The following is a 24287-nucleotide window of genomic DNA, read 5'->3' on the forward strand; positions in this document are numbered from 1 at the left end:
CCAGGCTGCGCTGGCGGTGAACATCAGCGCGGCCCGGGGCCTGCAGGACGCGCTGAGGACCAATTTGGGGCCTAAGGGCACCATGAAGATGCTTGTTTCTGGTGCTGGAGACATCAAGCTTACTAAAGATGGCAACGTGCTGCTTCATGAAATGCAAATTCAACACCCAACAGCCTCCTTAATAGCCAAAGTAGCAACAGCCCAAGATGACATAACTGGTGATGGTACCACTTCCAATGTTCTAATCATTGGAGAGCTACTGAAACAGGCGGATCTCTACATTTCTGAAGGTCTTCATCCCAGAATAATAACAGAAGGATTTGAAGCTGCAAAGGAAAAGGCACTTCAGTTTTTGGAACAAGTCAAAGTAAGCAAAGAAATGGACAGGGAAACACTTATAGATGTGGCCAGAACATCTCTACGTACTAAAGTGCATGCTGAACTTGCTGATGTCTTAACAGAGGCCGTAGTGGACTCCATTTTGGCCATTAAAAAACAAGATGAACCTATTGACCTCTTCATGGTTGAGATCATGGAGATGAAACATAAATCTGAAACTGATACAAGCTTAATCAGAGGTCTTGTTTTGGACCATGGGGCTCGGCATCCAGATATGAAAAAAAGAGTAGAAGATGCATACATCCTCACGTGCAATGTGTCATTGGAATATGAGAAAACAGAAGTGAATTCTGGCTTTTTTTACAAGAGTGCAGAAGAGAGAGAGAAACTTGTAAAAGCTGAAAGAAAATTCATTGAAGATAGAGTTAAAAAAATAATAGAACTGAAAAAGAAAGTCTGTGGTGATTCAGATAAAGGATTCGTTGTTATTAATCAAAAGGGAATTGACCCCTTTTCCTTAGATGCTCTTGCAAAAGAAGGTATAGTAGCTCTGCGTAGAGCTAAAAGGAGAAATATGGAAAGGCTGACTCTTGCTTGCGGTGGAGTAGCTCTAAATTCCTTTGATGACCTAAATCCTGATTGTTTGGGATATGCAGGACTTGTCTATGAATATACATTGGGAGAAGAGAAATTCACTTTTATTGAGAAATGTAACAATCCTCGCTCTGTCACATTATTGATCAAAGGACCAAATACGCACACACTCACTCAAATCAAAGATGCAATAAGAGACGGCTTGAGGGCTGTTAAAAATGCTATTGATGATGGTTGTGTAGTTCCGGGTGCAGGTGCAGTGGAAGTGGCAATGGCAGAAGCCTTGATTAAGTACAAGCCCAGTGTAAAGGGCAGGGCCCAACTGGGAGTTCAAGCGTTTGCTGATGCATTACTCATTATTCCCAAGGTACTTGCTCAGAACTCTGGTTTTGACCTTCAGGAAACACTAGTTAAAGTTCAAGCGGAACATTCAGAATCAGGTCAACTTGTGGGTGTGGACTTAAACACAGGTGAGCCAATGGTAGCAGCCGAAGTAGGCATATGGGATAACTATTGTGTAAAGAAACAGCTTCTCCACTCCTGCACTGTGATTGCCACCAACATACTCCTGGTTGATGAGATCATGCGAGCTGGAATGTCTTCTCTAAAAGGTTGAATTTGAAGCTTCCCTCGTGTCATCCGAATCATGAAGACTCCACGAGTGATCCTAAGAATATAGCGACGGAATTTTTGTCCAAGCCTCAAATAATTTTCAAAAGCATTTTCTTTTCCCATATGAAAAAAAGAGAACACTGACACCTAAAATTCTGAAGTTCTGAAATTAATGTTTTTTTTTAATTGCACTTCAATGTACACACATTAAGCAGGCCATTTTTACCCAATGAAAAGGATGTTTTGCTTTAGCTTCAGTGATATAAAAGTACCGTGTGAGATAAGTGTATGTTATCTACCTTGTTATTAAATGTTCCTTGAAAAACAAAAAAAAAAAAAAAAAAAAAGAAAGCATAAGAGGAAATCTCCAGAAACAATGACAAAAGAAGTAATAAAATGGCAATAAATACATATCTATCAGTAATTACTTTCAATGTAAATGGACTAACTACTTCAATTGAGAGACATTGGGTGTCACAATGGCTAAAAAAACCAAGACCTATCTTTATGCTACCAATAAGAGACTCATTTTAGACCTAAAGACACCTGCAGGTGGAAGGTAAGGGAATGGAGAAAAATGTATCATGAAAACGGATGTCAAAAGAAATCTGGAGTAGCAATACTTATATAAGACAAACTAGACTTCAAAACAAAAACTGTAAACAAAGAGACAAGGGCATTATGTAATCATAAAGGGAACAATCCAACAAGAAGATATAACAACTGTAAATATTTATGCACCCAACATGGGAGCACCCAAAGTGTATACAACAGTTAATTACATACGTAAAGGAACTAATTGATAATAACACAATAATAGTAGGGGACTTTAACACCCCACTTACACCAATGGATAGATCATCTAAACAAAATAAACAAGGAAACAATGTGTTTGAATGACACACTGAACCAGATGGACATAACATATTTATTGAGAACATTTCATCCTAAAACAACAGAACATACATTATTTTCATGGGTACACAGAACATTCTCCATAATATATCACATATCAGGTCACAAAACAGGCCTCAAGAAATACAAAATGATTGAAGTCATACCATGCGTCTCTTCTGACCACAACACTATGAAACTAGAAGTCGACCGCAAAGACATGGAGGTTAAATAACATGCTACTAAACAATGAATGGGTCAATCAGGAAAACAAAGAAGAAATTAAAAATATATGAAAACAAATGAAACAGAAAACACAATGATCCAAACCTTTGGGATGCAGCAAAAATGGTTCTAAGAGGGAAGTATATAGCAATACAGGCCTACCTCAAGAAGCAAGAAAAGTCTCTCAAATATAACCAAACCTTACACCAAAAGGAGTAGAAAAAGAACAACAGGGTGCCTGGGTGGCTCAGTTGGTTAAGCGACTGCCTTCGGCTCAGGTCATGATCCTGGAGTCCCGGGATCGAGTCCCACATCGGGCTCCCTGCTCAGCGGGGAGTCTGCTTCTCCCTCTGACCCTCTTCCTTCTTGTGCTCTCTGGCTCTCATTCTCTCTCTCTCTCAAATAAATAAATAAAATCTTTAAAAAAAAAAAAAAACCTGAAAAAGAACAACAAATAAAGCCTAAAGCCAGCAAGAGGAAAGAAGTAACAAAAAGTAGATCATAAATAAATGATATAAAAACTGGAAAAAAAAAACCCAAAACAAAACTAGAACAGGGGTGCATGTGTGGCTCAGTCAGTTAAGCATCTACCTTTGGCTCAGGTCATGATCCCAGGGTCCTTGAATTGAGCCCTGCATCAGGCTCCCTGCTTCTCCCTCTCCCTCTGCTGCTCCCCCTGCTTGTACTCTCTCACATGCTCTTTCCCTCAAACAAATAAATAAATAAAATCTTTAAGAAAAAAAAGTACAACAGAACAGATCAATGAAGCCAGGAGCGTTGAAAAAATTAATAAAATTGATAAACCTCTAGCCAGACTTATGAAAAAGAAAAAAAAAGGACCCAAATAAAATCACAAATGAGAGAGGAGAAATAACAATGAACACCACAGAAGTACAAAATAAGCGAATATTATGAAAAATTATATGCTAACAAATTGGACAATCTGGAAGAAAACGACACATTTCTAGAAACATAAACTACCAAAACTGAAACAGGAAGAAATAGAAAACTTGAACAGACTGATAACCAGCAAGAAATTGAATCAGTAAAAAGAAGACTACAAGCAAACAAAAGTCTGGGCCAGTCCTGGCTTCACAGGGAAATCCTACCAAACATTTAAAGAAGAGTTAGTGGGGTGTCTGGGTGGCTCAATTGGCTAAGTGTCTGACTCTTGATTTCGGCTCAGGTCATGATTTTAGGGTTCTGAGATTGAGCCCTGTTGTCGGGCTCTGCACTGAGTGTGGACCCTGCTTAAGATTCTCTCCCTCTCCCCCTCTCTGCTTACACGTGTTCTCTCTCTAAAAAAAAAATAAGTAAGAGAAGAAAGAACAGTTAGTATTTATTCTTCTCAGACTATTCTAAAAAACAGAAAAGGAAGGAAAACTTCCAAATTCATCCTATGAGCCCAGCATTACCCTGATACCAAAACCAGATAAACATTGCCCTAAAAAAGAGAACTACAGGCCAGTATCCATGATGAACATGGATGCAAAAATTCTCAATAAAATACTAGCAAACTGAATCCAACAATAAATTAAAAGAATCATTCACCATGATCAAGTGGGGTTTATTCCTGGGTTGCAAGGGTGGTTCAGTATTTGCAAATCAATCAACATGATACACTACGTCATTAAAGGAAGGGGTAAGACCATATGATCATTTATAGATGCAGAAAAAAGTTTGACAAAGTACAACACCTTTCATAATAAAAACCCTCATCAAAGTAGTTTTAGAGGGAACATACCTTAACATAATAAAGGCCATATATGAAAAACCCTCAGCTAATATCATCCTCAGTGGGAAAAAACTGAGAGCTTTTCTTCTACAGTCAGGAGCAAGACAGGGATGTCCACTTTCAACCCTGTTATTTAACATAACACTGGAAGCCCTAGCCACAGCAAACAGAAGGGAAAAGGCCTACAGATTGGCAAGGAAGAACTAAAACTTCAACTATTTGCAGGATGACGTGATACTATACATAGAAAACCCAAAAGGCTCCACCAAAAATCTGCTAGAACTGATAAACGATTTCAGCAAAGTAGCAAGATACAAGATCTGCTGCATTTCTAAACACCAATAACGAAGCAGTACAGAGAGAAATTAAGGACTCAATCCCATTTACAACTGCACCAAAAACAAGATACCTAGGAATAAATCTAACCAAAGAGGTGAAAGAGCTGTACTCTGAAAACTGTAAAACACTGATGAAAGAAATTGAAGATGACATAAAGAAATGGAAAGACATTCCATGCCCATGGGTCGGAAGAACAAATGTTGTTAAAATGTGTATACTACCCAAACCAATCCCCTATTAAAATAGCAACAGCATTTTTCACAAAGCTAGAACAAACAATCCTAAAATTTGTATGGAATCACAAAAGACCCCCGAATAGCCAAAGCAACCTTGAAAAAGAAAAGCAAAGCTGGAGGCATCACAATTCCAGACTTCAACTTATATTACAAAGCTCTAGTGATCAAAACACTATGGTGCTGGCACAAAAACAGACACATAGATCAATGAAACAGAATAGAAAACCTAGAAATGAACCTACAATTATATGGTCAGTTACTCTTGGACAAAGCAGGAAAGACTATCCAATGGAAAAAAGACAAGTCTCTTCAGCAAATAGCGTTGGGAAAACTGGATAGCCACATGCAAAAGAATGAAAATGGACCACTTTTTTCTTACACCATACACAAAAATAAATTCAAAATGAATTAAAGCCCTAAATGTGAGGCCTGAAATCATAAAAATCCTAGAAGAGAACATAGGCAGTAACCTCTTTGACATCAGCCATAGCAGCTTCATTTTAGATATATCTCCTGAGGCACGGGAAACAAAATAAAAACATGAACTACTGAGCTTACATCAAAATAAAAAGCTTCTGCACAGTGAAGGAAACAATCAACAAAACTAAAAGGCAACCTTTGGAATGGGAGAAGATTTTTGTAAATGACATATCCAACAAAGGGTTAGTATCCAAAATCTACAAAGAACCTATAAAACTCAACATCCCCCAAAACCAAACAGTCCAGTTAAAAAATGGGCAGAAGACATGAATAGACATTTTTTCCAAAGAAGACATCCAGATGGCCAACGGACACATGAAAAGAGGCTCACCATCACTGATCATCAGGGAAATGCTAATTAAAACAACGAGACATCATCTTACACCTGTCAGAATGGTTAAAATGAAAAACGCAAGAAACAACAAACATTGTCGAGGGTGTGGAGGAAAAGGAACCCTCTTGCACTGTTGGTGGGATTGCAAACTGGTACAGTCACTCTGGAAAACAGCAGGGAGTTTCCTCAAGAATTTAAACATAGAACTACCCTACCATCCAGCAATTACACTACTAGGTATTTACCCAAAGAATATAAAAATACTAATTCAAAGGGATACATACACCCCAACATTTATAGCAACATCATCTACAATAGCCAAATTATGGAAACAGCCCAACTGTTCATCGATGGATGAATGGGTAAAGAAGAGGTGGTATATATATATATATATATATATATATATACAGTGGAATATTACTCTGTCATAAAAAGGGATGGAATCTTGCCATTTGCAATAACATGGATGGAGCTAGAGAGTATCATGCTAAGTGAATTAGAGGAAGGCAAATATCATATGATGTCATTCATATGTGGAATTTAAGAAACAAAAGAAATAAGCAAAGGGGAAAAAAAAAGAGAGAGAGAGGCAATCCAAGAAACAGACTCTTAACTACGGGGAACAAAGTGTTGGTTACCAGAAAGGAGTTGGGAGGGAGGGATGGGTTAAATAGGTAGTGGAGATTAAGGAGGGTGCTTGTGATGAGCCCCAGGTGTTGTATGTAAGTGTTGGATCAATATATTGTACACCTGAAACTAATAATACACTGTATGTGTTACATATTAACTGGAATTTAAAAAAAAATTAAAAAAAAGTTAAGCAATGCAGGAAATAATGGATTAGAAAACAACAAATTATCCTAATTTCACCACTCAGAAGTTACTAATAGTAGTATTTGGTGAGCATCATTCCAGACATCTGTTTATGCTTTATAAGTGGACATATTCACAGGGCATGATGAATGGAAATAATTTCATAATAACAAGATCATAATATCTCTTGATCATAATATTCTTGTTAATTTAAAGCAAATAAGTATTAAATTTAGTTGAATTTACCATAGGAACAATAAACTGCAGTGAAATGGAAGGCATTGCTCAAATTTAGCTAAATGTTTCTTTACAAAAATGATTGTTCATAACAGATCCCTTCAAGGTTGAGACGAGAGATTATGAAAACCTTTAAAATGATGCTGGAGTGGGCGCCTGGGTGGCTCAGTCGGTTAAGCGACTGCCTTCAGCTCAGGTCATGATCCTGGAGTCCCGGGATCGAGTCCCACATTGGGCTCCCTGCTCTGCAGGGAGTCTGCTTCTCCCTCTGACCCTACCCCCTCTCATGTGCTCTCTCTCTCATTCTCGCTCTCTCAAATAAATAAATCTTTAAAAAAAAATGGCACTTGAGTGATTACATGCTTCATTAACTACGTTCAATTTTAAACATTATGTGTTGATTTCATGCTATGAGTAAATTATTATCACTTTTACATTTCTTCCCTCTATCTCCCTTTTGTCACTTCCCAATTGTTGCTGTTTGGTAGTTTTACTTAGTCAAAGTTTAGTTAGTATTTATACTTAAGTGCTTTTACTCACTTACTCTATCTGTGTTACCAGCTCTAAGTCAAGTTCCGTAGCAGTGAAATTCTGGACTGCAACAATCATTTCCCCAACTTGGAGTTGCTTGAGGAATAGGAACAGAAGGGGGCAAGTTGAAGAAAAGGTGTGGTATGAGGCCAAGTCTTGCAGAACTGCAACCTTTACTGGGGCTTAGTGTTGCCCTCTTTCTTAGACCCTAACAAGTGCACTGTGCTAGGCCTGTTTCAGCCAGCTAAGGGTGAATGGAACTCCCATATGTATGGACAAGGATCCTGGTGGCATTTTTTGCCTTGGTTCTTGGCCTTAGACTTTCTCCTTTAAGATTATTATAATTATTTTTTAAAGATTTTATTTATTTGAGGGAGAGCATGAGAGCACAAGCTGGAGGCTACAATTGGGGGAGCAGGTAGGAGCAGAGGGAGAGGGAGAAGGAGGGGGAAAGAATCTCAAGCAGACTTTGGGTTGAGTGTGGAGCTTGACACTGGGCTTGATCTCACAACCCTGAGATCATGACCTGAGCTGAAACCAACCAAAGTCAGATGCTTAACTAACTGAGCCACCCAGGCACCCCTCCTTTAATGGTATTTTTGTTAACTTTTCTCAGAGGTTTTTTTTTTTTTCCCCCTTTCATTGTGCTTCTTTCCTATTAGAGATTTTTGATCTGGATTCTCAGGATTTGGTCAACTAAACCAATCTTTCCTTACTACTGTCTGGGCAAGGAAGGAGAAGTGAGGAGCTATACCTCATGGGTGCACCTCAGTCTTTGGCTCTTTTCATAGCCTCTACCTTTCAGAGTTACCACATAAGTTTTTCCCCAGTCCTTCTTTGGTTGGTAATAGGAACCAATTTGTATGACCTAGGAAAGCAAGCAAACAAAAAACAGAAAAACTTCACAAACAAGATGATGGAGCAAAGTATAAATGGGTTGGTAGAATTGTGCTTTAATGTGTCTGTTCACTAGCAGAGAATAGGAATTTTCCAGTTGTTAACTTGGGTTTTTCTGAATGAAATGACATGTAATAACATTTTGTTTATTAAAATTATAACTCTGTAGGTCACATAAGATTTCAAGATAAAAATATCCTAAGGATAAACCATGTATTGATAAACTGTAGTTTTATTATAGTAAATGTTTTGGGATGGCATCCGAACAGTGGAAGATGTTTTGTGAGACATAGCAAATTTTAGTAAGATTTTTCAAATATTATTACTACAGAAGTGTTAAATAATAATTCTCAAAGTACTGAATTTTTAGTATTAAGAACATATCATTCCTCTCATTTCCTAACATCTCTCAGAAATATAGTGTATTAGAAAGATTTGATTTATTAAAACTTATTAAAGCTAATGAATATTATAACTTTTGGTAAGGAACTGTAGTTTGGAAACAGTGAGGCCATTTTGATCCATATCCGAGCAGTTGTGTGCTATAGTGCAAAGAGCATGGACTTTGGAGTTACAGAGAGTTTGAATATGCTCTTTCTTACCTAAGTAACTTTAGACAAGCTACTATGAACCTCCATTTCTTCATCTGTAAAATGGCAATAACATCCCTATTTGTCATGGTTGTCGTTAAGATTACACCTATTTTGTGCCTAAATAAGAATATGTGCTCAATAAATGGAGTACTTGAATTAATGTCCTATTGAGTAGAGTTCAGTTCTGAAAGGACAACAACCCTTTTAGCTTGTCCACCCCTCCCACAAGATTTCCAATTACTCTCCCATGCCTTACCCTCCTTTATTTTTCTTCGTAGCACTTCCCATCATGTGTGAAATTATATTTCATTCTTACCAGTTTATCACTTACTGTCTGTGTTCACCTTTAAAATGTAAGCTCTGTGAGGTTAAGAACTTGCTGTTACTTTACTGCCCAAATCTACGGCAATGCCTGGAATCTAGCAGGCACTCAAATATTGGTTGACCAAATGTAGATATACATTTACATGTGTTAAAACAACTAGATCCTAGGTCAATTCAGTGACACTGCAAATAAATTTAGAGAAAAGAAATAATCATGTTTTTTCCCCGTGTGTACAGCTGATTTGTTGTTTACTGACTTTTCAATTTAGTTTAATTAAGTAGAATTGGATTTATTTATTTATTCATTTAGTTTTTATTTATTTATTTAATTAAGATTTTATTTATTTATTTGAGAGGGAGAGAGAGAGCAAGAGCATAAGAGCAGGGGGAGGAAGAAGCCGACTCCCCACTGAGCAGGGAGCCCGATGTGGGACTCGATCCCAGGATGCTGGGATCATGACCTTAGCTGAAGGCAGACGCTAAACTGACTGAGCCACCCAGGTGCTCCTATTCATTTATTTTGTGGAGTGTTATTTATTTGTTTTAGAGAGCTCAAGAAAGCGTGAGTGGAGGGAGGGGCAGAGGGAGAGGGAGAGAGAGAGAATCTCAAGTAAACTTCCTGCTAAGTGTGGAGCTGGATGATTGGGGCTTGATCTCATGAGATCATGACCCCGAGATCATGACCTGAGCCTAAATCAAGAGTTGGACGCTAACGGACTGAGCCACCCAGGTGCCTCATAGAGTGACTGACATTAACACTACTGATATTTATTACTGAAGCTTATTTGATATTTTAGCTGTTATTCTATAGAGTGTATTTGACAACATAGTTTTGGTTTGTTTTTCTCACATTTGACCCCTAAATGGAAGTAAACACAAAGAAAGACAGAGTCATCTGTGAAATTAATGAAAGAATGCAAAAATCCTCAAATTCCTCTAAAATAGGGTTCTAATAAGAGATTTCACACACATGCATGCATATACACACACACACACACAATCCCAGTTTTTCAGGAAATGAACTATATTTCTTTGGGGAGGAAAGGACTCCTTTATTTGAAATAAGTGGTTTCTTTCAGAGAAAGCATTTCATTCTGGAAGGATTATGTCTTATTCTGAAATATCCAATGCTTTCTAAAAATTTCTTTATAGTATGAAAAGTCATGCAGTTTCCTATAGTTTAAGATGTTGAATTTATTCTCTATCACCATTTCTTTTTCTGTAACTCAGATGCTTTTAAAAATGTACATGTTCTTTTTTCTAGAAAGTTCCTTTTTCAAAAATTTAACACATGTATGTTTAATGATACTTCAGTTTTCATAGGATAAAAATCAAATATTTGCTTTAAACTTTGAAAGAGAATAGTAGTAGGGATGTCCTTCAGTTTGAACTTACCCATAAATTGCAATAGGAAAGAACAATAGCAGGAGGTTTAGATAAGATGCAATTTATCTATCTATCTATCTATTTATTTATTTATGGGGGGAGGGGCAGAGGGAAAAGAAGAGAGAGAATCTTAACTAGGATCCATCTCACAACCCTGAGATCATGACCTGAGTCCAGATCAAGAGTTAGATGCTTAACTGACTGAGCCACCCAGGCGCCCCAAGATGTGATTTATTTTTCTTCATTCCATGAAAGGGTTAAAACAGGCTGAATAGTCTGCTTATAATCTGTAGGTTTGCATATTTTCTCTTATAATCTCATTTTCCCCTGATATTTCCTTTTGATCATCAGTCTAAGATTGTCTCATCTAAAAAATTATATGTTGGGTTTACATAGACTGAAGAGTGAAGGTGCATGTGTATTACCCTTTTTGGGGTGAGGGAGTCTCAGCGCCTAGTCTGTTTGGGAGTGAGGATTCTTAATGGTCAGTAGTTCTTGTTATAGAGGCTGTTATTGTTACCATCTTTCTATAAACTGTCTAGTAAATACAATCAGAATTTGAATAAATTATTTTTATTTAGCATTTTACTCAGATTATTTATTTATGTTGATTCTTTTGATATTGTCAATATCCACTCTTGTTTCACATTGCAGAGCAAGAATAATTTTTTTTTTGAGCAAGATTATTATAGTTTATCTATATATAGCACTGGTACTCCTAGAATTGTAATACTAAGTTGATTTGTAAATACCAAAAATGCCAGAGAAATGTCAACAAGTTGGAAACATCCCAAAGAAATGTTAAAAAAAAAATAAACTTTTTTTTTAAACCAGGAGGAAAGACTAAAGTAAATATAAACAGTTTATTTAAATGTTGTAGGACACAAGGGACATTTAATAACAATATAGAAAGAGACTATATAGATTGGGGTAATTGCTTTGAAATATTATTTGTGTTATGTATAGGTAATATTTACTTTTTTCAAATTCCTCTCAATTGGAGGATGGTCATTTTTGGATATCGCACCTTCTGCAAACTTCAAGCTAGGGGTGGTGTCCCAGTCTTCTTGCCGTCCGTCCCCCCATCTGGTCTGTGGTTCTACAACGTAGGCCAACACTCACTCTTACTTTCAAAGTCTCTGCACAAACTCTCTGTTCCCATGCTTCCAGCTTCAGTCATCCTGGTCTTGTCTCTCTTCTACCATGTTATCCAGGTACTTGACTCTCACAGTTGTCTTGTCAAGTCCAGTTCTTGTCATTATCTTGAATACTTTTTTGTTTTTTAAAGATTTTATTTGTTTATTTGACAGAGAGAGAGAGACAGTGAGAGAGGGAACACAAGCAGGGGGAGTGGGAGAGGGAGAACCAAGCTTCCTGCCGATGCGGGGAGCCCGATGTGGGGCTTGATCCCGGGACCCTGAGATCATGATCTGAGCCGAAGGCAGATGCTTAACGACTGAGCCACCCAGGCGCCCCTGTCTTGAACACTTATAACATCTTCATTGATGACCTGTTTAACACCTTCATTGAATGGTGTCAGGAATTAGAAATCTGGGTTTGAATGTTCATCCTGTCATTCAGTGTATCATTGGACATGTTGTTTGCATTTAGTTTCCCCCTCTGTAAAATAGAGAAGACATTATTTTAAGATGGTGGTTGTAAAATTGTGAAGTGATGGTAGAAGCATCACACGAATTATCTGTGGAACCACACTATAGTCTTGCTCAATGCCTGTTCTAGAGTTATGTTTACTCAGTGACAGTTTGTTAAACTAATTTATATGTTCACATTTTATATTTTGTGTTATATATGAAGATTCCATTTTGGGCTGTATTCTCTGATTGCATCTTCTACACCACAAATTCCTTGACCATATTATCTCGTAATTTTTTAAACCCATCTTCCTATTCATTTAATCATTCACCTTTCTTTTACTCCATTTCCCCTGCTACTGTCCATAACTAAGAAGTAAGTTGATGGATCTCTTTACTATGTCGGTTCTGAGTGTGAAGTATCCTGTGTTCTAGTGGTGGTTTTCATTTGGGGTAGTAGTCCCAACCCTTACTCCAGGGGAGTTTTAAAATGACATGTGAGGTATTTGGGTTGTTATTAGCATTTTAGTGCTTGGGGTTGGGATGGGTGAACATCCTTAATATATGGGATGGGATCATGAATCTAAAATTCTTCTTCCAAAATGTCATTGGTTCCCCTAATATCCAGGACTTTTGTTCATCCTTTAGTTACGTAGCTTTCTTAGGCAAAACTTGCCACTTCTTTCTCTCTGTTCCTATATAATTTTCATTATGCTGTTAATTGTATGTCTATCTATATCCTTAGAATATAAGGGGCATAATTCAGGGAGGGTTTTAGGACACTTACTTTTGTATCCTAGAGTATAATACTGATGTCCTACATAGTTGGTACTCACTGATGGTTTGCTACGTATGAATTTGTAATCTCTCATTGTTCCAGGAAGGATTCAACTTCCATTTGAAAATAAGAGGTTGATAAAGTGTAGCAACCTCTATGGCATTTGAGTTTCTTTCTAAAGTTCTTTAAGAGACATAAAAATAAAAAGAGAATCTTTCCAATTGGGTAGACCACTTCATGTAAACATCTCATTCTCAGAAAATGTGAATAAGAGAATTTTTGGGTTGTGACTGTTTGGAAAAATATGGTAAAAATATTTGAAAAAAATATACAGCCTGAGGTAAAGATTAAAAAGTATTTAAACAAGTTTCTTTCTAATGTTTTTGTTTTTGAATCTTATAGTAGAAAGATCTTTCCCCTCCTTTTTTTTTCCTATCTCAGTAAATCGTTACTTTTTAGAGATTTGTGTTTATTTTGAGTCATCGTGCTTTGAAAAAGTTTATAATCGGGGAAGATCCTGAAAAGAATGGCCAAAATTATCCCAGGGATATAAAATAGTGTTTTTTGTTTTGTTTTGACTTTTCTCAGTGAAAGCCTATAGGGACTGGATTTTTTACTGTAAATAGGGCAAAAAAATAGTTTGATTTCTGTTTTTATCTATGTTTGGGGAGAGAATGTGGAATAGTTATTTTCATTGTTCATAGAATAATGAATAAGAGAACGTGAGCTCACATCAGAGAAGAGATTTTAGTTAGCTGAATGAAGAACTTTCTGAGCATTCGGGTGTTGAACAGTGCAGTGCCTAAAGAAATAGGTCATGCCCTTTCTTCTAGCATGGTGGGGTGGAAAGATACTGGGCTTTGAGACAGGAATCCTAGTCACACTTAACATCTCTGAACCTCATTTTTTTTTTCATTTGTAAAAATGAGGATACTAACGCATGTCTTGAAAGATGTCCTCAGATTAAATGAGATAATGTGTAGGCAAGCCCTTGGGAGATAATGCTGGCTCATTCCCCTTTCTGGCACATGCCTGGTATGTACTAGACACTCAACAATGGTTCTCCTTTCTCTGGAGATCTTTAAGGAGAGAAGGATAATCATCACTGTTGGAAGATTTAGAAATGTACCTGTCTAAAGGTAGCAGCTTAGACCCGATGCCCCTTTGAGAGTTTTTACAGCTTTAGGAGTCTTTATTTACTGTTTTATTTTGGAAACTAAGCAATAGATTTTTTAAAGTTCTTTTGTGGGAAAGATTGACCAGTCAGGGATGTAGTGTTTGATTCATACAGTAATTATACACTGTAAAAAGAAGGATGCAGAGTGTCTTTTTTTTTTTTTTTAAAGATTTTATTTATTTATTTGAAAGAGAGAATGAGAGAAAGAGAGCACATGAAGGGGGGGAGGGTCAGAGGGAGAAGCAGACTGGGAGCCCAATGCGGGACTCCGTCCTGGAATTCCCTGAGCCAAAGGCAGTCACTTAACCAACTGAGCCACCCAGGCACCCGCAGAGTGTCCTGAATTGCCTTTTGAACCATAAAGAATTTTGGTGGAAAGTTAATGAGAGTTTGAATTCTGAGTTAGCCTCTCCACTAGGAGACTGGGCTGCAGATCACAGTGTGCATTCTGCACCCTAGTATTTTTATCTACATAAGATCAGGGTAAAATGACTATAAAGGGGGAGTTAAAAGGGGTCCCTAAAGGGCAGTCTGCAGCTTTGAGGAAATAAGATTTAGCTCAGTTAGTCTTAGTTCTAAACCACATTTTTTTTTTTTTTTTTTTTAAGATTTATTTATTTGACAGAGAGAGAGTTAGTGAGAGCAGGAATAGAAGCAGGGGGAGTTGGAGAGGGAGAAGCAGGCTTCCCACCGAGCAGGGAGCCCGATGCGGGGCTTGATCCCAGGACCCTGGGATCATCACCTGACCCGAAGGCGGACGCTTAACGGCTGAGCCACCCAGGTGCCCCACTGAAGCACATTCTTGTCACCCATTGTTGTCCCTCTGGCTGGCCACATCAGGCACCATAACCCTGTTTGGTGGGAACTGAGAAATAGTTTCCACATTAATTTTTGAGAAGGAAGTTTAATTTTCTATCTTTTGCTACATGTTCAAAGAGGAATAGACACCTGCATTTTTGGCATGAAAAATTCTAAAATATTAGGAGGAATGATACTGAAGTCTGTGTCAAGAGCCATACCTTTCAGTAAGAGTCAAATGCGATTTTATTCAAATGCTGGAAGTAGTGTTTCTCTTTGTAGGTTGAGGATAAACAGGTGCACAGGTATTAAATACTGGGCTTATAGTCACTGTCACTGGAGAACAGAACTTTGGATTTTTAATAAAGCTCACACTTGGGTAAGTAAATCATACTTCCTCTCCTGACAGGTAAGGGAGGTTGAGGAACTGTCACCACAGAAGAGGGTCAAGACTGCAGCTGGTATCTTGGTATTTCCTAGGTACCCCATCCATGATGTGTGTCAGTTTTCTTCTTGGTCAGTTGTAAGCCCTCATTTCTGTTCTGCTGACAATTACTGTGTAATAAGTCACCCCAAAACTTAACGACTTAAAACAAAAACAGTTATTTAATAACTCTCATCGTTTCCATGGGTCAGGAAATTGGGAAGGGCTTAGCTGGGTGGTTCTGGCTTGAGGTTTCTCAAGCAATTGTAGTAAAGCAGAAACAGAGAGGGGGTCTGGAGCAGCTTGGGGCTGCCAGGCATCTCTCCATGTAATCTCGGGGCTTCTTCATGTGGACTGTTTACATGGGGGCTCAGGGCTCTGCTTGCACAAGTGTTCCACCGAGCCAGGCCGAGAGATCATTACATGTATGTTTTGTGACGTAGTCGGTAGTTGTGGAGTCACCTTCTAACCCTTCTGTAGCATTTTATTGCTTCTCAACATGTCACAAGCCCACCCAGATTCAAGGATCCAGAAGTGGCAAGGTACTAGAAGGGCACATGGGATGGGAGATATTGTACCATCTCTGGGAAATACAATCTGCCACAGTCTTTCAACATGCTGCAATGCTACGTAAAGAGCAGGTGGGAATTAGGTGCAATCGTCCCACTTTATGGAGAAATCTGTTAGTAACAATGGACTTTTTGTAGCTTTAATTGATCTTTTCATGGCTTTGTGGTAAAAATTGGTTATGGACTAAGTTTTAATTCTCTTAACATAAACCTTCTCTACTGTTAGTGTCATTTTTTTTTAAGGTTTTTATTTATTTATTTGACACAGAGAGAGCACAAGCAGGGGGAGTGGCAGGCAGAGGGAGAAGAGGCAGAGAGGCAGAGAGGCATAGAGAAGCGGGCTCCCTGCCAAGCACTGAGCCCAATGTGGGGCTCAATCCTAGGACCCCGGGATCATGACCTGAGCTGAAGGCAGACGCTTAACTGACTGAGTCACCCAGGTGCCCCTGTTAGTGTCATTATTAACCTAATTACCGAGGAAGGAGCCAGGATGAAGGGAATAGAGTAGTTATCTATTGACACATTAGATAGCAATTTTGAGCAGGTAAAAAGGATATGGTTTCGCCATTTATTCTTCACCTTTTAAAACTTGTGTCTTGACCATGGAGTTGAGGGTCCATTTCTGGAGTCTCTGTTTTGTTCCATTGGTCTGTGTGTCTGTTGTTGTGCCAATACCATGTTGTCTTGGTGATCACAGCTTTGGAAAATAGCTTGAAGTCAGGCAACATGATACCCCCTGCTTTATTTTTCTTTTTCATCATTCCCTTGGTGGTTCGGAATCTTTTCTGGTTCCATACAAATTTCAGGATTGTTTGTTCCAGCTCTTTGAAAAATGCCACAGGAAAACACAGGAAACAACAAATGTTGGTGAGGATGTGGAGAAAGGGGAATCCTCTTACACTGTTGGTGGGAAGGCAAGCTGGTACAGCCACTCTGGAAAACAGTATGGAGGTTCCTCAAGATGTTAAAAATAGATCTACCCTATGACCCAACAATTGCATTACTGGGTATTTACCCCAAAGACACAGATGTAGTGAAAAGAAGGGTGATGTGCACCCCAATGTTCACAGCAGCAATGTCCGTGATAACCAAACTGTGTAAGGAGCCGAGATGCCCTTCAACAGATGAATGGATAAAGAAGATGTGGTCCATATATACAATGGAATATTACTCAGCCATCAGAAAAGATGAATACTCACCATTTGCATTGACCTGGGTGGAACTGGAGAGTATTATGCTGAGTGAAATAAGTCAAGCAGAGAAAGACAATTATCATATGGTTTCACTCATACGTGGAACATAAGCAATAGCACGGAGGACTACAGGGGAAGGGAGGGAAATCTGAAGGGGGAGAAATCAGAGAGGGAGATGAACCATGAGAGACTATGGACCCCAGGAAACGAACTGAGGGTCTCAGAGGGAGGGAACTTGGGGGAGGGGGTAACAGGGTGATGGGTATTAAGGAGGGCATCTGTTGTGATGGGCACCGGGTGTTACACATAACTAATGGATCATTGAAAACGACATCAGAAACTAATGATACAGTGGCTAACTGAACATAAAAAAAAAAAGAAACCTAAAATAAAATAAAATAAAATAAACTTGTATCTTAATGACTTGATAATCCATTTGGATAAAGCAAATGCACTGCCAGAGACACTAGAAAGATACATTTTTCTTTATGTGCCAATGGCTTATTATTATGCACTAGGATTGGCCTTAATATGCTACTGGTTCCATCTAATCTTTGTCATGACTAAATAACAAAAACAACTAAATAATCGTTTTCACCAGATTATTTCATGCTTTTATTTGACTTACTCTAGCAATTCCATGCATGTGGAGGGTTCAGGAAGAATTGTATTGGACAACGTGTAGTACTGATGTGGAAAGATTTTTCCATCAAAAGTGATTGCATTCAAAGTTCATAGTGTGAGTCTTTGAGATATCATTTATTGATGGGAAAAGAAATTAAATGATATAGGTAAAATCATAGGATAGGAAAAACCCTCAAGAGTTCATCTGTTTTGTTGCTTCTAGGTATGGCTTACTTAAATTGTACCAGCTATAGACTACTCCTGACTGCAGTCTGGAGTGGTCTTGAGCAACTTGCTGAAATATAATATAAGACTGTGTCCAGGATTGATTATATGCAGATCTTAGTGGATATGAATGTTGTTTTTCTCAGAAGTTGACTTTTTAGTCTTCTTAAATTTATAATTTATAATCTTTATAAATATTTGTTTTGTCTCCTTTTATGTGATTTGACCAGGGTATTCATCCATGTGTATGTACTTAGAGAAAATGTGTATTTTATTTTTCTTGGATGGGATGTTTTAAATAAAGCTTTTAGAACCGTGTATTCTGAAGTATTCTTCAAGTAAAAAATATTCTTGTTGAAAAAAACTAACTGAGGGAACTCATTTAAAATAAAGCCTATCAGAAGGGAGGTGGGTGGGGGATGGCTGAAATAGGGGAGGGGATTAAGAGCACATTTACTGTGGTGAGCGCTGAGTAATGGTGTATAGAATCGTTGAATCACTATCTTGTGCATCTGAAACTAATATAACATTGTATGTTAACTATACTGGAATTAAAACAAAAATCTTAATATAAAGAAGAAATCCTGACTTTTTTGGTTTTGCTTCTCTCTGATGCAACACAGAAAACTATAACACAGAAACTATTCTTGAAGAACAACATGGAAAGAAGCAAAAAAATTTCCAAATTATTTCTTAGTCCATCTCTTAAAATATCACAATTCCCTAACCATCCATTCCATTTTCTCCCAGTCTTACCCTATTTAAACTCCGGAGGACAGCCAGGCGGGGTGATATTTTGGACATCTCACTGTGGGAGTTAACTCAAAATGATTTAGATGGTATTTAATTGCTGGATAAGAAAATATTGTAATTGGTATGTTAAACATTTTTGAAAATTTGTAATTTTGTCTACTTTTTAATTTGGTGGGCTCCCAGTGAGTGGATTTTTCCAATTTTCTGAAAAACATCTGGTTTACATTTTTCACACTGGTAAAATCGTGTTTCTCAGTAAGTGCATTAGATTGTTTGCAACTCACTTGAATTGCGTTGAACAATCCATCCACATCAGGACTGATTACTTCTACTGTGGTGGTAGAAATGACAAATCACCTCACATCTTTAAAATTTTTGCTCTTTAGTGATTATCTGAAAAGGAAAGATGATGGATATTGGAATTAGAATAATGTATGGAGGCAAATGGCAGTGAAAAGAACAGAAGCTTTAGGGTCAGCGTTTGAGAGTTCTAGTTCTAGTTGTAGCATTTGCTCTCTATGATTTTGACAAGTTCATGTGTCATCTAAACCCTTCCTTCATAATCTGTAAAACGGAGATAATATTGGTACTTATAGAATTATTGCTGAGAGCTAAATGTAACAGCATATGTTGAAGCATCTTGAAAAGCATGATGTTTTATATAACATTGTGGATATGCAGGAGACCTGAAGGGAGCTTCTTACTGGCTCACCAAATGGAAGAAAGTCAAGAATCCAGACCTGGTCATGAATCCTTAAGGAAGACAGTTGAATGTGGTAATGTGGTAGATGCAGTGGACTCAAGGTCACTTGATTTGGGGTCTCAGCCTGACTCAGCTACTAAATGATTTTAACATCTTACAGTATTTAATTAACCTAGCTGTTCCTCAGTTCCTTGTCTATAACAGGGATTGCTTACTCCTGATTGTGCAAAGCATTAGATACTGGTTTTAAAGTGCACTATACAATTATATTCTGTAAGTTTAATACCTCTAAGTTATACTTTTAATGTTTAGAAGTACAAAAAGTTTTAATTTGTTACCAGAAAGAAATTCATAATAGTAATGAAGCATTCACTAGCAGCCAGAGAATGGGACAAATTGGTTTATTACATTTTCCCTTGAGCTCCCTGTTCGATATGGACTCTCTGATCTTTTCTCCCTTGTCTTCTCAGTTTCTCTTTTTCTTCCCACTTTCTGGGGTCCCAGTTTGTTGTGATTTTGGTTTCTGACTTGTGCTTTGTCAAGGTTGAGATGGAGATGTGTGGGTGATGGATGGGTTGAGACTTCAAGTCTTTTGGTTTCTGATGAAGAAAAGTGATCTTCCTGTTCCAATCTTTAGGTGAAACATCTGAAGGTTTTTCTCTGTTGGTACTGTCCACCCCTAAAGCCTAGGTGTAATGTTTTACAGTGGGAACACTATTTTCTCTTTCTTACCGGGTATCTGTTTGCTAGTAAGTAGCACAGATTGTTATCTTAACAACTATACACTTTCCTGCTTTTCTGTCTTCACTGATAAGGGAACTGAACTATTAGATCCTTTCAACTTCTAAAAAGATGTGATTTAGGCTGGAGGCCTCCATAGTGTCAGTAAGGCGCAGGTAATGATAGATTTTGTTGTGCCTATTTATAGGTGGGAAAGTGAAGTGAGGAGTTGGATCTATAGCTCTGAGTTCAGTGTTTTAGCAATTACATGGAATTTCCTTCTTGTAAGGGAAATATTGCTTTGTAGACATTTGTGTGTGAATGTCACTATGAGCATATTTTTAGTTTCAATGAGTGGTTTGAGGTAGAGCATGCGTTTAGAATAGGAGGTTCAGATACTGTGTAATTCCAGAGCCCATGAAATGTGAAGGCTGTGACTATAGTGACTATCTACATTCTTGTGTGCTAAAATACTTGTTTGATCTGAATATACCATTTTTTTTTGTTCTCCATGTTGCCCTTTGTACTAAAGATATTTTCCCTACTAGTTGGGGCTCTAAGTCATACTTAAAATGATTTTCATAATCAAAATATTACTTTCCTATTAAGAAACTTAATTTCCTGTTGATTGTTTTTCAAAATTAATTTAATTTTAACTTCTCTTTTCACCCAATCAGTAGTCAAAGTCTAAGAATTCAAATTTCTAAGTATCTCTGGAGTCAATGCATGCCCTCTTCCTTAATTGAGGTTCACTTTGGCTCTCTCCCTTGGACTATTGCTAAATGTTTCTGATGGTCTCCTAGCATGATTGTAAAAAGTTACATTTGTACGTACAGTGCTTTTATATAACTTTTCTTATTTAATTCTCATACCTACTGATGATGTAGATTTGATCATTACCTACCTTTGACAATTGGGAAAAAAAATAGAAAGGCTAAGAAACTTCCAGAGGTTACACGGTTAGTAAATGGTGGAAGAATTCATATTTCAGAAAATAGGTCACTAAAATATTCATGGGCCCCAAGGTAGAAACAAAATATTCAGTAAATTACATTAGTATAATGAATGACTCAGTATGAAATAAAAGTATGACATCTAGACAGATACCTTTAAGGATAATTTATTTCGGAAATGAAGCCAACTACTTAAAAAAAAGTTTTCACATTTTTGTTGTTTTATGAAGTAATTAGGCTGAGTAATATAACTAAAAAGAAAAATGCTTGCGTGACTTTTCAAATTCATGCCAATTTATTGAACATTTGCCAGAATTGATTTATAGTTTCTTACGTTTTTTTTTTTAACCAAACAAGGTTTTAAATAATAACTTAGAAAAACACATGATTTTTCTTTCTTCCACCCTTCCTTCCTTTAAAAAATCTATTTGGTAAGCTCTGAAAGTAGTGGGAATAGATATGGAGGAATGAGTGAAAATATTACACAGTCTTAAATCATGTATGGGAAATAATATTTTTAAAATTCTTAATTTTATACTTTAGGTCACTGTGATGACCTAAATTCCTATACTCTTTACCAATACCCTTACCTGTACTCTGTACCCTTCAGCCCATACTCTTTACCATTTTGTAATGTTAACACGTTACAAAACTGTAGTACAGTGATCAAAACTAAGAAATTAACATTGGTGCAGTACTATTAACTAAACTACACTTTGTTCAGATTTCACTAGTTTTTTTTTTTTTTAAACTAATGTTCAGGTTTTACTTTTGAAATGCATGAATGAATGGGGTTGAGAGAGTTTAAGAAAACAACATTGGTAACAGTGAGAGTGCAGAAATACATGAATGAATATGAAAAGTGAGTAATTGGGAAGACTTAATTTTTTAAAAATATTTTATTTATTTATTTAAAAGATTTTATTTGAGAGAGAGTGAGCAAGTGCACAAGCAGGGGAGAGCGGCAGGCAGAGGGAGAAGCAGGCTCCCCCCTGAGCAAGGAGCCTAATGCTGGACTTGATCCAACTGAGCCACCCAGCTCCCCCTTTAGTTTTTTAAAATTTTTTTATTGTTATGTCAATCACCATACATTACATCATTAGTTTTTGATGTAGTGTTCCATGATTCATTGTGCATAACACCCAGTGCTCCACGCAGAATGTGCCCTCTTTAATACCGATCACCAGGCTAACCCATACCCCCACCCCCTAGAGGAACCCTCAGTTTGTTTTTCAGAGTCCATTGTCTTTCATGGTTCCTCTCCCCCTCTGACTTACTCCCCTTCATTCTTCCCCTGCTGCTATCTTCTTCATTTTCTTTTTTCTTAACATATGTTGCGTTATTTGTTTCAGAAGTACAGATCTATAATTCAACAGTCTTGCAAAATTCACAGCGCTCACCATAGCACATACCCTCCCCAATGTCTATCACCCAGCCACCCCATCCCTCCCACTCCCCCACCACTCCAGCAACCCTCATTTTTTTTCCTGAGATTAAGAATTCCTCATATCAGTGAGGTCATATGATACATGTCTTTCCCTGATTGACTTATTTCGCTCAGCATAACACCCTCCAGTTCCATCCACGTCGTTGCAAATGGCAAGATCTCATTCCTTTTGATGGCTGCGTAATATTCCATTGTGTATATATATCACATCTTCTTTATCCATTCATTTGTCGATGGACGTCTTGGCTCTTTCCACAGTTTGGCTATTGTGGACATTGCTGCTATAAACATCGGGGTGCACGTACCCCTTCGGATCCCTACATTTGTATCTTTGTGGTAAATACCCAGTAGTGCAATTGCTGGATCATAGGGTAGCTCTATTTTCAACTGTTTGAGGAACCTCCCTACAGTTGTCCAGAGTGGTTGCACCAGCTTGCATTCCCACCAAGAGTGTAGGAGGGTTCCCCTTTCTCCGCATCCCCACCAACATCTGTCGTTTCCTGACTTGTTAATTTTAGCCATTCTGACTGGTGTGAGGTGGTATCTCATCGAGGTTTTGATTTGGATTTCCTGATGCCGAGCAATGTTGAGCACTTTTTCATGTGTCTGTTAGCCATTTGGATGTCTTCTTTGGAAAAATGTTTGTTCATGTCTTCTGCCCATTTCTTGATTGCGTTATTTGTTCTTTGGGTGTTGAGTTTGATAAGTTCTTTATAGATTTTGGATACTAGCCCCTTATGTGATATGTCATTTGCAAATATTTTCTCCCATTCTGTTGGTTGTCTTTTGGTTTTGTGGACTGTTTCTTTTGCTGTGCAAAAGCTTTTTATCTTGAAGAAATCCCAATAGTTCATTTTTGACCTTGCTTCCCTTGCCTTTGGCGATGTTTCTAGGAAGAAGTTGCTGCGGCTGAGGTCGAAGAGGTTGCTACCTGTGTTCTCCTATAGGATTTTGATGGACTCCTGTCTCACATTTAGGTCTTTCATCCATTTTGAGTCTATTTTTGTGTGTGGTGTAAGGAAACGGTCAAGTTTCATTCTTCTGCATGTGGCTGTCCAGTTTTCCCAACACCATTTGTTGAAGAGACTGTCTTTTTTCCATTGGACATTCTTTCCTGCTTTGTCAAAGATGAGTTGACCATAGAGTTGAGGGTCCATTTCTGGGCTCTTGATTCTGTTCCATTGATCTATGTGTCTGTTTTTGTGCCAGTACCATACTGTCTTGATGATGACAGCTTTGTAATAGAGCTGGAAGTCTGGAATTGTGATGCCGCCAGCTTTGCTTTTCTTTTTCAACATTCCTTTGGCTATTCGGGGTCTCTTCTGGTTCCATACAAATTTTAGGATTATTTGTTCCATTTCTTTGAGAAAAGTGGATGATATTTTGATGGAGATTGCATTGAATGTGTAGATTGCTCTAGGTAGCACTGACATCTTCACAATGTTTGTTCTTCCAAACCATGAGCATGGAACGTTTTTCCATTTCTTTGTGTCTTCCTCAATTTCTTTCATGAGTATTTTATAGTTTTCTGAGTACAGATCCTTTGCCTCTTTGGTTAAATTTATTCCTAGGTATCTTGTGGTTTTGGGTGCAATTGTAAATGGGATCCACTCCTTAATTTCTCTCTTCTGTCTTGTTGTTGGTGTATAGGAATGCCACTGATTTATGTGCATTGATTTTATATCCTGCTACCTCACTGAATTCCTATATGAGTTCTAGCAGTTTTGGGGTGGAGTCTTTTGGGTTTTCCACATACAGTATC

General features: G+C 37.8%; 1 protein-coding gene and 1 pseudogene across 3 annotated transcripts in view; both read left to right on the top strand.

Annotated features, from left to right (window-relative positions):
- LOC112809723 (T-complex protein 1 subunit zeta pseudogene) overlaps positions 1–1781 on the top strand; it is an 8101-nt pseudogene extending 6320 nt beyond the window's left edge.
- Positions 1–24287, top strand: part of SUGCT (succinyl-CoA:glutarate-CoA transferase) — an 814926-nt gene that overhangs the window by 127272 nt on the left and 663367 nt on the right. The gene's annotated exons all lie outside the window — the stretch shown is intronic.

Source organism: Callorhinus ursinus, unplaced genomic scaffold (genome assembly GCF_003265705.2).
Source record: "Callorhinus ursinus isolate GAN/ISIS: 27379988/994484 unplaced genomic scaffold, GSC_fseal_2.0 scaffold73, whole genome shotgun sequence".
Taxonomy (NCBI): Eukaryota; Metazoa; Chordata; class Mammalia; order Carnivora; family Otariidae; genus Callorhinus; species Callorhinus ursinus.